The sequence below is a fragment of the Gavialis gangeticus genome, unplaced genomic scaffold (assembly GCF_001723915.1).
Source record: "Gavialis gangeticus isolate Ggan-Ray unplaced genomic scaffold, GavGan_comp1, whole genome shotgun sequence".
NCBI lineage: Eukaryota > Metazoa > Chordata > Crocodylia > Gavialidae > Gavialis > Gavialis gangeticus.
In genome coordinates, this window is record NW_017728997.1 from 552,859 (window position 1) to 567,375 (window position 14,517).

Genomic DNA, 14,517 nt, shown 5'->3' on the forward strand with positions numbered 1-14,517 from the left:
GAGGGCGTGACCAGGCCCCAGCAGGACCTCTGACTAGGCAGGTATGCCTGCACTGTCCCAGGCTTTTCCCTATTGGCTGCCCAAGGGGCGGGGGTGTTGCCAGCCCCCAGCCCCAGGCTAACACTCTGAGGCAAGGCAGGGGTGCAGTGCATGCATCTGTTGATGATACAGAGCTTTTCAGTCTCCTTCCCTGCTTCTTTATACTGTCTGCAGCAAACTGACAGCATAACAAGCCAGCAAGGGGTTGATAACAGTAATTATCACCTCATCAGCAAAACAGTAGTTCCCTCCATTAGTTCAAACTCTTCTTAAACCGCTTACTGGCTGACCTGTTGATCAGCTCCAAAACGCCTGTTCTGTCTGCCTGTCACAGTGAAATTGGAGACACACACATTAGCTAGCATATCACGTGCCTAGGGTCCGTGAGGTTGGGGTCCATGCTGTGGGAGATGGGAGGGAGACAGCAGGGGATTCCTGCTTAAACAGTGAGCAGCAAGGTGGTAGGGTAGGGCAGGGGGCAGCCAGGCAGACCCTGATGTGTCTGCAGTCTGTCCCACAGCTGCAGCCAGGGAGCAGAGAGGAGGGGCCAGCCCTGCTGTGAAGCAGAGATCTCTGCCCAGCCCAGCCCAGAGAGCATGCTGGGATGCTGGAGGTGTCTGGTTTATCTTAAACTTGCAAGGGGTCTGGGACAGACATTGCATAAACTGGTTTGAGGCAAATCAGTTAAATCTGATACTACATTCAACCAGGTTTATCTCAAGCTGGTTTCAGCCATTTTCAAACTGGTTTATGTGCATTGAACATCTGTTCTGTTACCGGTTTAAACCAGTTTCTGATCACTTAAACCAGTATGTGTGTAATGTCTGTCCTTAGCCCTGTGAGCTGGAAGAAACCCTGCACCACAAGCAGTAACAGATAACTGTCTCAGGTCTTTGTGGTAGTCCTACTGTAGGGCGAGATTAACCCCAGGAGGGAAACCTTTTGTTTTGGGAGCAGACACTCAGGTTTTGGTTTACATTTAAACTGGAGGACCAGTTATGGCTGTAAGGAGACGATTGGAGGCCACAGGGGCACTGCTGGGGCACCCAACACAGGGCACTCCTAGGGCCTCAAGCCCAGTGGGCTGCCTGTCTATTTGTATCCTTCATATTTATGTGGGCCGTAAGGCCTACCCACCTAACTCATAGCCCTTAGTGTGTGGGGCCAACGAGTGAAAGATACAACTACATTTCTTGGGACACCAAAGTAAAAAACAGGAGTGATGTGAGGATCAGAGGGTTAAAACGTGAAAATGAGTGTTCCTCAGGGGGATACTGAGTAGAGCCCCCTGGGCTGTACTCTCCGGTCCTCAAAGTCATCCAAGGACCCGGTGGACTCCGCCCACTGGTACTGTGCCCAGAAACGTGCACAGACAACTGAAAGGAATGTGGCCCTGCAGTCCCCGGGCACTTTCCCAGCTAGATCCTTCTTCTTGGTCAAGTACAGACCCACTTGGCTGGGGCCAGGAGGAGGTTGACCAAGAGGTCTCAGGACTTGGTGGGGCTGCAGATGGGGTGCCCAAAAATAAAAAGTTGGGGGCTGAAATTCAACCAGAACCTCAGGAGGAGGTTCTGGAGGTGGAGGGGCTGCAGACTGGTGCACTCAAGTGCCAGTGGGCTGCCTGAGGGCAGAAGCCCACATGCTGCAGAAGGAGTATTGTTGCTAGAAAGACTGTTACTTGTCAGACGATGGAATATTTGGCAGCAAAGACTGGGGAGAACAAGCCCAGAGCCTGCAAGAGGCAGGATCAGGGGGCTGAGGGGCCTAGAACCTACCAGGAGCAACCTGGGGCCCAGGAGTCTGGGTCCTGGTTTAATGGACCTCAAGCGGAAAAAATCCAGCTAGAGTAAAGTGGGCCAGGGCTGGGGAGGACTCAACCCAGACTGACCTTCCAAAAGCCATTTCTGTCTTCTAGGAGCTTCGTCCCAGTAGATTTATAACATCAAGGTGTGGTAGGTGAGATAACAGAGTGGGCAAACCTGGGAGGTGAGAGGGGTAATGAGGTAGGGTCCAGGTGGCAGTCAGGTAGAATGACCTTATGTCCCCGGTAAATGGGGACACTCACAGTGTCTGTAGGCTGTTCCTATCTGCTTGGTCACAAGTCCCGGAGCAGAGGCCGGGGGGACATGAAGCAACATGGTGTGCTGGGCAGACACCACTCCTGCTGGGTGGAATCAAGGCACACATCCTGGAGCAGGGTGGCGCATGCTCCAGCCCCACCTTGCTCTCAGACAGCAACAGGGGTGCCTGCCCAGTGACTGCCTGGCACACTGTGCTGCTCTGCATAGCCACCGGACTCAGCTTCAGGACTTTTGACCAACTGGCTGGGACTGGGCTATGGAAGCCGTAAGTGTCCTGGTTTCCCCTGGTTGTCTGGTCACCAATGGTCAGGAGACGAGATCTTGCTGCTCCAGCGCTGACAACATTACACATGGGTAAAGAAACACAAAAATATATACCAGAGAAGCCTATTGAATAGCAGCAAAACATGCAAGGGGAAAAGCAAGTGAGGGTGTATCTCAAAAAGTACAGGGAAATGCATCTTTTCAAAGGACCTGGTTAACAGAGCAGGGGTGGCCAGGTAAACACTAAGCAGAACTGCATTTGTGGATCACAGATTATCAAAATGGCTTGACAGTAAAAACAGGTCAGCAAGGTTCTGTCCTCTAGGGAGCAAAGTAAATTAACTTAAGCAAGAAGGGACATTTCCCACCTTATGTCCCTCTGGATATGCAGCCTGAGCTTCCAAGGTACCTGTTCACCTCCTCTCTGAAGCAGACACCCTGGCAGCATCTTATGCAGCATTGAGCAGGTGTTAACATAAGTAAGAAGTGCTGCCAAATCAGATATAAAAGATATCATATTTACCCAAAGAACCTTGTATGCCTATGTCCTCAGACCAACATAACTACAACCTACACCCGACAAATCAGAATGATCTTCTCTTATCCTCGTGTTGTCTGACGTTGCACTACTGTAAGTGACCATGGAAGATGCAGGTCAGTAATGAAGCAGTCCCATCACCCTTTTCTCCTGTGCAGGGAGAAGGGGGGACTGCTTCAGGGTTTATCCCCTGGGACCAGATAATACCCTTAAGCTTCTCACAGAGAGACTCAGATACGTCAGGTGTTTGTCTTTAAGACAAAATATGGTTTAATCAACAGTCTTTTGTGCATATAGGGCACATCTACACATCGCTGTATGGCGATGTTGCTATGGCACTGTCCTTTTGGAAGTACTCAAGCACAACGCAGTAACCACCCATACTGTGCCATGTTTGCAGCACAGTTAGATTTTTGCCACTATGCTGCTGTAGTGGCACGCTAAAATGGGAGATCATGCCACTACAGCGACATAGCTGCCAATCATGTGTAGACCCTGTGTTTAAGCAGGTGTGTGTACATACAAAGCCTTGGTTCCAAAGGTGCTGAGATCCTCTGGCTGCCATTGACTTCAGTAACTGAAAAATGTCTATTTTTATGTAGTATGTGTGTGCAACTGCCAGGCTTCATCTAGCCGCTTTCGGGCGACTTTGGTCTCCTGGCGGATATCATGCCCCTTCCAGGCCGGTATGTCATAGAGGTAGTTCTCTCCTCCCGCGTCACCAACCCCGTTCTCGCCTGCCACGTCTTGGTGTTCCTCAGTAGGGGGGTCAGATAGCGGGTCCCTCGATGGCCCGGGCTAGACCCAACAGTTGCTCACGGGGCTCCACCATCCCTACACCCTAGCCTCACGCCACCTTCGACGGACTGCCTAGCCATTATCTGTGGTCTTCCCCACTGATCACGTTCACCACTCTGTGTCCCGGAGCTGATGGCGGAAGACTCTCTTTGCTCCATGGGCTAGCTCCTGCAGCGCTTCACTCCTTGATCCCGTCCCACAGGGAACCTTCCCCACTATAGCCTCTACCCAGGCTTCCCTACAACCCTGCCACAAGGACGTATCTCTATAGACTCTGCCCCTGGCTTAGGGTAGTCCAAAACAAAACAAATACCCCTCTACCAACCCGCAACCTATTCGCTGTCCCTGGACCCTTAAGGGGAGGGTGACTCTCCACTCGGTTCGTCGCTTCCCCGGACTAGCTCCAATCCATCACTTAGCCCCCCGGGCCCTGGCGGCAATCCCTGCCCCGATTGTAACCCCCTTCAGGGCTGTCCCCAGGATCTTCATCTCCTGGCATGTCCTCCATGCCCCGCCATTCCGGCACTCCCACCTGGGTCCTGCTGCGCCCTAAGATGCCGCTCCCGCTCTTCCTGCACTCAGCCAGCCAGTCGCTTCTCCGTTGTTCAGCAGGGGTCTTCGACAGGGTGCTCCTCTTTCCCCAGCCAACGTCACCTCCGGCTTGTAGGTCTCCTCGGGGTCTGTTTGTGGAGCCCGCTCTGCCACCGGTGTCAGCTGTGGCTCCATCTCCTGGCTATCCGCCCCCTCCGCAGCTGCGGCCGCCATTTTTATTTTTGCTGGCCGGCATTTGACGCTGACGTCACTGGCCGGCCACAACTGTACAAAGAGGCGGCTAATGAGCCATGTGGGTTCCTCTTTCCGCTCCACGTGCGCCTTGTCCCGAGCTGCTGGTGAGTGCCCTGCATTACTTTGCCTCCCAGGACAGTGTGCATACGCACATGTGTATGTATATGTGTGTATGTGTATAGAAATGTAAACATGTATGTGTGTGTATACACACACACATATGTATGTGTACATATGCATATATGTGTCAGGGTGTTTGTGAGTCTGTCTGGGTGGAACCATGGACAGACATGCTGTTTGAAGCCCTCCAAGTGCCTTTGAAGCAAGCAAGCTCCTTTGTATATTCATGCCTGATAAAGAGCTGAAAAAATTACAGTAAAAAAAAAGAGGAACATCTTTGATGTGTTTCAGTCCAGAGCACTTCCTGCAATGTCTGCATGCTCCAGCAGTAAGCAACAGGGATTCCTTAGTCTGTGAGGGGAAGAGAGGACAGCTAGCTAATGATGAGTGTGTTCCTATGTTCTTGACTCTCCTTGGTAGCCTCTGGAGACTAGAAGCTAAGAAGCATGCAGGGATAGCAGCTCTCCAAGCCCATAGGGTGCTACTCCTCTGCCCAGAGCTGAGTGCTATAAATGGGAGCAGGACTTGGTGTACTTCAAATGCATGCCTGCTCATACTCTGCACATGTGTATATATGCAATGCGGGCATTAGAAAAATAAACTCCATGGCCTAGGTGGAAAATATGCAAACATATATCTAAAATCTCTTCAATACGTTATCAAGATTCCTAAAGTTAAAACAATTTAAAACACCAAAGCATAAATCTATTAGTACATTATCCACGCTGTTGATGAGCTCTTTGAAAGTGTGGTTAATGATGCCAAAACATGTAATATGATTCCTTTGTATACAGTACAGTGGCATTATAATTACTTCTGTGAATGGCTGCTTTGTCACTTATGTATAATGATTCAAACCACAGATAAGATGGGAGCTTTTGCAGCTTTAACAGGCTCTTGTTAGTGATGTTATAATTATTAGCCTTGTAAACCTAAACCCACTTGAAACCCACATAAGTCCAACCTACCTATGATCTGACATCTATAAGCTGTTACTGAGTGGATGGTGGGTAGTACAATGAGAAGAAAGCTTATTTTGCTATTCAGCATTTATTCTGTTTTCTTACTTTGTATGTCTCCTGTTTTAGTCAATGAAATTAAACTGGACAGTTTAATTCTCTGTTCCTGTGCGGTGGCACAATCTCCCAGTGTTTGGGATTTCAGTCCTAAGGGGAGTTTCTCTAAAAAAGGTCTATGTTAAAATTTTACAGAATGATGTAAACACATTTGTTAATGCCCGATTCTATAAAATGTTGTGGAGATTTTTTTGTGGGGGAGGAGGGAGAGAGGGAGCCCTGCGACCTGACAGTGCAAGGTGGGAAACTTCCAAAGGCCACAGATGATCAATCTTTCATGAAGAAACCAATAGCTCCCTTAATGGAGTGGAGCAGCTAAGGGGCAATGCACCAACCAGGATACTTTGCTTCCACAGACGGGCACTGACAATGCCAAAGACTGGTGTTTGCTTCAGCAGGCAAAATTTTGAGTTTCTCTCTTTCCTGCCTTTAGGTTCTTCTGGCATGAGATGTACTTGCTCTTCCTCCTGTGACTGTAACTTCAACTGGCAGGGCTTAAATTCAAAATGCAGCTAACACCTTCCCCTCCTATCCAAACCCAGTATAGTCAGAGCTCTGTTTAAGCCTCTGGCCACAGTAGACCCATGTGATTTTGGGATGAGGGGTAGGAATATTGGCCAGCATACATTAATATGTGATTTATGAGGACAAAGGAGTTGGCATCAAATGAGATGGGTATCTCTTTAAAAGAAATAATCAAATTGTGTAAATTCCAGCCTTTTCCTCTCTTAATACATTAATTGTATCAGACAAACATAGATCAAGGCCATTTTTTCATCAGATCAGCTTCTACACAAAGGGTGTAGCCTTCTAAAAATACATAGGCACAGTCACATTGGATAACATCACTGCTCAAATGAAAGGAGAATGTCCAATCCACCTAATGTAATCTCTTCTGGATTCTGGTTTTTGGCTTTGTCTTCAAATAAAGCCATTGTGTTGGTTTCTTTTTTGCTCAAAAATGACATTGTTTGATCTGTGTATCCTAGTAATCAATATAACCTCCCAGTGGAGTCCACTGTATAGTACTAATAATGCTGTTCCCACTTCAGAAAGATTTCATTGTAAAAGGAGTGGAAGGAAAGTGCTGGAACTAAAATCCAGGCCAAGCTGCTGTGGGCCACATTTGTTCTCTGGACCTAATTCTCTGTGCCAGCTCAGGTGCAGGCAGCACAAGAAAGGAAGAGGAGGGATAGACAAAGGCAGCCTATGTGGTGTTCTGGGATTTGGTTGGCCCTTGGTGTCAGAGAGGCCTAAGGGGTGCTACGCAGACTAGTCTCCCTGTGTTTTCCTGGGGCCTTCAGGGAACAGCAGTACTTCACTGTAGTTATCTCAGGTTTAATATTGCCCTATGTACAGTCAGCTCTCACAAAGTGTAAAAAAATGGCAAATAACCTCATAGAAATAACCCAGTAGGGCCTTGAATATTCACCATCTGCTCAGACCAAAGGGTGAACTAGGTTTGTTGGGGGATAGGGATGCAGAGGTAAGGAGGACACTTTGACGTCAAGCCAGGTGACGTGAGCAGGAACAACCCAGGTAAGTGACAGGGACCCAGGCAAGGTTGGGAATAAGAGGGCAGCACAGACACCCATAGGAGGTCTCAATTGCCTCTACATAAATGCTAGAAGTATGGGGAATAAGCAGGAGGAACTTGCCCTCCTGCTAGCTAGCAAAAACCCAGACCTGGCTGGGCTTACAGAAACCTGGTGGGATTCTACCCGTGACTGGGCAGTAGATATCGAGGGCTATAGGTTGTATAGACGAGATAAAGTAGGGAGAAAAGGAGGGGGTTTTTCATAGATTTCATAGACATTGGGGCTGGAAGGGACCCCGGAGGATCATCGAGTCCAGCCCCCTGCCCCGGGGCAGGAAGTCAGCAGGGATCACAGGATCCCAGCAAGATAAACATCCAAACATGTCTTGAAGGCATTCAAAGTGGGTGCTTGAACCGCCTCCGGCGGCAGTCTATTCCAAACCTTGGGGGCTCGAACAGTGAAGAAGTTCTTTCTTATGTCCAGCCTGAATCAGTCACAGTGGAGTTTGTGACCATTCAATTTTGTCATCCCTTGGGGGGGCTCTGGTGAACAGTCGTTCCCCCAGATCCTGATGAGCACCCCGATAAACTTATAGGTGGCCATCAGGTCCCACCTGAGCCTGCGCTTTTCCAGGCTGAAGAGCCCCATGGCTCTCGGCCTGTCATCGTAAGGTCTGCTTTCCTGACCTCTGATCATGCACGTGGCTCTCCTCTGCACCCTCTCAAGCTTCTCCACATCCTTTTTGAATTGTGGAGCCCGAAACTGGACACAATACTCCAGCTACGGCCTCACCAAGGCCGAGTACAGCAGGAGAATGATGTCCTGGGATTTGCTTGAGAAGCATCTGTGGATGCAAGCCAGTGTTTTGCTTGCTTTACTAGCTGCAGCATCACACTGAAGGCTCATGTTCATCTTGTGGTCAACCATGACCCCCAAGTCCCTTTCATCTGTAGTGCTAACCAGTGTAGCACTACCAAGCCTATAAGCATGGTGCAGGTTTTTCCTCCCAAGGTGGAGAACCTTGTATTTTTCGGTGTTGAACACCATCAGGTTCTCCACTGCCCATTTCATGAGTCTGTCCAGATCCTCCTGGATCACCCTCCTGTCGTCAAGTGTGGATGCTTTATCTCAGAGTTTGGTGTCGTCGGTGAAGTTGGGCAGTCCGCTTCTGACACCAATGTCATCACTGATGAAGATGTTAAACAGTATAGGTCCTAGGACAGAGCCTTGTGGGACCCCACTAGTCACAGGGCACCAAGACAATTGGCTCCCATCGACCACCACCCTCTGGATCCTACTGCGGAGCCAGTTCCCCAGCCAGTGGATTGTGGTGACGTCAAGGCCACAGTTAGCCAGTTTAGCCAAGAGGTGATCGTGGGATACCAGATTGAAGGCTTTTTTAAAGTCAAGGTATACAACGTCGATCTCTTCCCTTTTGTTCAGGTGATAGGTCACCTGGTCATAAAAGGAAATTAGGTTGGTCAAGCAAGACCTACCTGCAACAAACCCATGCTGGGGTGTAGCGCTCTATGTTAAAGAGCAGTACACGTCCTTGATGATCAGGATGGGTTCAGAAGAGGGGAAACTGAGGTGCTCTCAGTTAGAATGCAAGGGGGCGCGGGGAAAGGGACTTGATAGTGGGCATCTACTACAGACCGCCTCACCAGGGGGATGAGCTGGACCTGGAATTTTCAGGTCAGCTCATGAAAGCTGTAAGGCCAAGGGATGTGGTTGTCATGGGTGACCTAAACTACCCAGACATCTGCTGGGAGGAGCAGGCAGCCAGGTCTGAATGCCCACGTAGGTTTTTAGCCTGCATACAGGACCTCCACCTAACCCAGGAGGTACATAATTCCACCAGAGGAAATGCCTTGCTGGACTTAGTCCTTGCCACAGGCAATGACATAGTGAGGGATCTGCAGTTGCTCAACTACCTAGGCGTTAGTGACTATCGTCTGCTGGAATTTACTACCCGACGCAGGGTAGCGAAATCAAGCAGTAAGGCAAAAGTCCTTGACTTCAGGAGGGCCAGCTTCAATGAGCTAAGAAAATTAGTAAGAGAGACATTGGGGGCTCAGTGCTTCAATGAGATGGGAGTCCAGGATGGGCGGTTGTTCCTTAAGGAGACGATCCTCCGAGCTCATAGGGAGTCAGTCCCAATGAAAACCAAAAGGGGGAAAGAGTGCTAAAAAGCCCTCTAGGCTCAGTAAAGGCATCCAGGAGGGCCTGAGGGCAAAAAAGGTGGCATACAATCAGTGGAAGCAAGGGGTAATCACCAAGGAGGATTACACTTCCGTTGCTTGGGATTGCAGGGAGGCGGTTAGGAAGGCCAAGGCAGAGATGGAACTAGGGCTGGCAACCAGAATTAAGGATAACAAAAAGTCCTTTTTCAAATACACAGGGAGTAAGAAGAAGGCACCAGGTAACGTGGGGTCCCTATAGGACAAACTTGGCAATCTGGTGATTGCACCAAAGGAAAAAGATGATCTCTTCAATTAGTTTTTTACCTCCATATTTCTGATTAGGGACTGGGACAACTCCCGCACTAGGATTACGGATAGGCTCAGGGGACACGATGCCAAGCCTAGGGTCAGGGACGATCTAGTTAGGAAACTTTTGGAGGGGTTGGACATGTTTTAATCAGCAGGTCTGGATGCTCTTCATCCAAGGGTACTGAGGGAATTGGCAGAGGTCATAGCAGGCCCCCTGGCACGGCTGTATGAGCACTCGCGGTGCTCTGGCCAGGTCCCAGAGGACTGGAAAAGGGCCAATGTGGTCCCTGTTTACAAGAAGGGGAGAAAGGGGGACCCGTGTAAGTATAAGCCAGTTAGTCTTACCTTGGTCCGTGGGAAGACCTTGGAGAAAATTAGCAAGGAGCACATCTGCATGGGCCCAGCATGGGAGGTAATGCTCAGGGGCAACCAACACAGGTTCGCTGCGGGCAGATCCTGCCTGACTAACCTTCTTTCCTTTTACTAGGTCACAAAGTCCTTGGATGCAGGCATTGAGGTGGATATCATCTACCTGGACTTCAAGAAGGCCTTTAACACTGTTTTTCACCCCATTCTCATAAAAAAAACTAAGCAACTGCAGCATTGATACCTACACAGTCAGATGGGTGGCAAATTGGCTTGATGGTCATACCCATAATGGTGGTGGATGGGTCATTTTTGACCTGGAGGGATGTGGGTAGTGGAGTGACAAGGACTTGGTCCTCAGGCCTGTGCTATTCAACATCTTTATCAGCGACTTGGAGGTGGGCTTGGAAAGCATGCTGTCCAAATTCGCTGATGACACAAAGATGTGGGGAGAAGTGGGTACACTGGAGGGGAGGGGAGGGATAAAATCCAACTAGATCTAGACAGGTTCCGGAGGTGGGTGAATGAGAATAGAATGGAATTCAATGCAGACAAGTGCAAGGTGCTGCATCTAGGGAGGAGGAACCTGCAACACACCTATAGGCTGGGGAACATCCTTCTTAACAACACAGTGGCTGAAAGGGATCTTGGAGTCATTGCTGACTCCAGGATGGACATGAGCTGCTAATGCGAGGAAGCAAGGCTAACCGCACCTTGTCTTGCATCCACAGATGCATCTCAAGCAGATCCAAGGAGGTGATCCTTCCCCTCTGTGCGGCACTGCTCAGGCCACAGCTGGAGTACTGTGTCCAGTTCTGGGCACTGCACTTCAAGAGGGACATGACTAACATTGAGAGGGTCCAGAGGAGGGCCACTCACATGGTCAGGGGGCAGCAGGCCAGGCCCTATGGAGATATGACTAAAGGGCCTGAATTTATTCAGCCTCCACAAGAGAAGACTGAGAGGGGATCTGGTGCCCATCTATAAACTCACTAAGGGGGACCAGCAGAAAACAGGCGAGGTTCTGTTCCCCTGGGCACCACCTGGGATAACAAGGAATAATAGCCACAAATTGATTGAGAGCAGGTTCAGGCTTGATATCAGGAGGCATTACTTTACGGTTAGGCTGCCAGGCTCTGGAATGAGCTCCCAAGGGAGCGAGGTGGTGCTCTCCCCTGCCTTGTGGATCTTCAAGAGGAGGTTGGATAGATATCTGGCTTGGGTAGTATGATCCCAGCACTCGTACCTGCCCCAGGCCGGAGGTCTGTTCAGGTCCCTCCCGACCCTTGAAACTACGTGAACTATGGGTTCATCTAGTTTGGACTTAACCTCAGAGCATTTGCATGGATGTGAGAAGAAGTCTTTTCATCTCTCCCATGCTAGTGGAGCCTGTGATCTTCAGGGTCATTTGATGAGAGGCAAGGATTTCTTAGGGTAATATCTTTTAGTGGACCAACTATGTTGTTGGGATAAAGTTAGACCAGTTTTCGAATGTAAGACATTCTTCCTCAGGTCTCTAAATGTAGGAAGCCAGGAACAACAAATTAAGCCCAGCTTAGGGGAGGGGCTGAGATAAATTTTCAGGTATAACGGACACACAGGGCACTTTTACCTGTGTTCCTGATGCAGTGCCAGGTGCTTTTAATTAGGGAGCCGCACTAATTAAAAGCACCCTGGTGTCATGTGTATCAGTGGCGGAGCGCACCTCTTCACTGAGAAAATGATGGCAGTGTGCTTTGAACTAAAGCACACAGAAAGTGTTTTAGTTCAACACGCACCACAGCCATTTTCTCAGCACAGAGGTGTGCTGCACCGCTGATACATGTGGCACATGACACAAGGCTGCCAGAGTGCATCAATTTATGTGCTCTGGCAGACACGATTAATTGAGTCTGCTCTGACGCGTTGGATTTCCAGTGTGTCAAAGCAGGGTCTCGGCACATGTGTAAGTGCCCACAGTTAGTTAAAGAAAGGAAGCTGAGTCCTGGGAGATCGAGGCCTATCAAAATGGGAAATGGTGGGTCAGTGTCACCTTTCTTGTGTGGAAGGCATGCAGGAATTAGACAAATTATAATGGGCCATAAATCCAATATTAGTGTTTAGTCCTTGGTTCTTAGTGACCAGCCAGGTTATTAATTTTTCTTCCCAAGACCTGAGGCAGAATGTCTTACATTCAAAGCTTGTCTAACTTTATCCCTGCTACACAGTTGGTCCAATAAAATATCTCACCTTGAGAAATCCTTGCCTCTTGCAAGATTTCTGGACCATGCCAGCTACATCATCACTCTTACACTAGTGTAACATGGAGGTTATTTGCCATTTTGCCATTACACAAAGTAGTCTCAGACATCGACATCTACAACCCCAACACCCTCCCCTTCTCCAGGGCCCCTTAGCAGAGGGAAGATGTAAATTAGCTAAAGCCTTTGTGTTCTTTGGCAGTGAGAATAGGCTGGAACACACACAGGCACATTCAGTGTGAAGTGTAAGTGCTCTTCTACTGATAACCCCAGAAGTGAGCAGCTTGCAAGGTGTATTTGGTAGCTGTATTGGTCCGAGACAAAAGAAATGCAAAACTTTAGAACTCTTGGTTCAGAGATCATACCTTTTTGTCTCAGATGAACACAGCTACCAAATACACCCCTGAAACATGGAAGATGCTGAATTTTAGCCAATTTTAGATTTAAACTTCACTGCTGAACACCAAGAAAGATTTCTACACCTTCCTGCCTTCTGACGCCACCAGGGAAGGAATCCTGCCTCATCTGCACATCAAAGAGTAACTCACAAAGAGTGTCACAAAGACACTCTTACAGACCCATAGGAACAGACTTCCACCTTCAGCTTCCTGTGTGCAAAAATTAAGTTTATTTTCTACCTATGGGGACTTTTAACCATCTATAATTTTCCCTGAGCCTGAGGAAGGGCATGTGTGCCCAAAAGCTTGCAGCAAAAGATATATTTTTTTTATGATTTATTTGGTTTAATAAAAGGTACCATCTCAGAACCAAGAGTTCTAGGGTTTTGCATTTCAGCTTGCTAAGTAGCACTGCCGTTGGGGTACTGAGCCATTTAAATATGAATCCTTTATTACTTCTATTGCATTTGTAGATTTAGAAACTAGAGGCCCAGAGCGAAAAGAAAAAATAGGAATCGAGGAAGAAAGAGACTGAAGAGCATAAAAAAGTGGGAGCAGTTCTTTCTTAAAAGGGAAACATGGATTTTTTTGAGTAAAATGGCTATTTTGTGGTAAGGTGCAAATGCATTATTTTTATCTCGACTAAGACAAGGAACATAATTGCAACATGGTGCCATGTCTGTGGCCTTTGCTGTTGTTGCGTGCTTTTAATCTTGTCCATTAAAAACTAGGCAAACATAATGAAATGGTAACTTTCCGACATAAGTCACAGCCAAATACATTTGTCCTTAGGGAACAGAAATTAGATAGCACTGTGCTGCAGCTGGCAGAGAAGATGGGAAAAGGTTGGCTCTTCAGGGCTGGATTCTGATGGTTTTACTCAGCAGCTCTCAACCTTTTTAAGCTCGAGGCCCCCTTGGAAAATGCCAGCTGTTTGCTTCCACTCAGATTTTGACTTCAGGAAAATAACCTTCTTCTTTTGCAAAGAGTTTGGAAAGACCCCAGCAGGGCAGGATGGCTTTGGCACGACCGAGTCCTAATTGCAGCCTCTGGGTTTATCCCGTGAATCACGTCTGCGCACCTAACAGCCCTGACACGGCGTGGCACCGCAAAGGGCTCTCATGGCATCGCAGGGTGGCACAGCTGTCTGCCCGTGAATCGCTGCCTTCAGGCCCTGCCACGTGCCCAAACGAAAGCTGGCCCGAAACCCGCTCTAGAGCTGCTGCACCTTTTCCAGCACAAACTTCAGGACTCAACGGCTCTTCTTCTAGCGGGAGGGTCATTTTGATCACGTGATAAGTACTGGGCATGTGTGGCTGTTCAACATTTATTCCACAATTCACCAATGAGCTGTGCCTTGTGTGTAACGTGTGCCCAGGGCTACAACACCCCCCTTGCGTGCTATACATGTGCGCCAAGGCGGGGGAGGGGGGCACTTAGAGACACCCTGTTGTGTGCTATATATAACGTGTGCCGGGGGAGAGCCCATACCTTGTTGCGTGTTATATGCAACGTGAGTCAACGTGAGCGCGGGGATCCCCAAAGCCCGCCCGCCCGGAGACCCACTCACCCCTCCCCACAGCAGCCCGGAACCGCTACGTCTGCACTTGCGTCCCGCGTGGGCGGAGTCTCCCGGCCGGGGGCGTGGTCAGCACCGCCCCGGCTCCTCCCCAGGGGGCGTGGCGCGGAACGTCACGGCGCGTGAGTCTGCGCGCTGACGTCGCGCGTCGCCGGGAGGCGGAGGCGGTGGCGCCGGGAGCCGGGGATGGAGCAACCGCGCT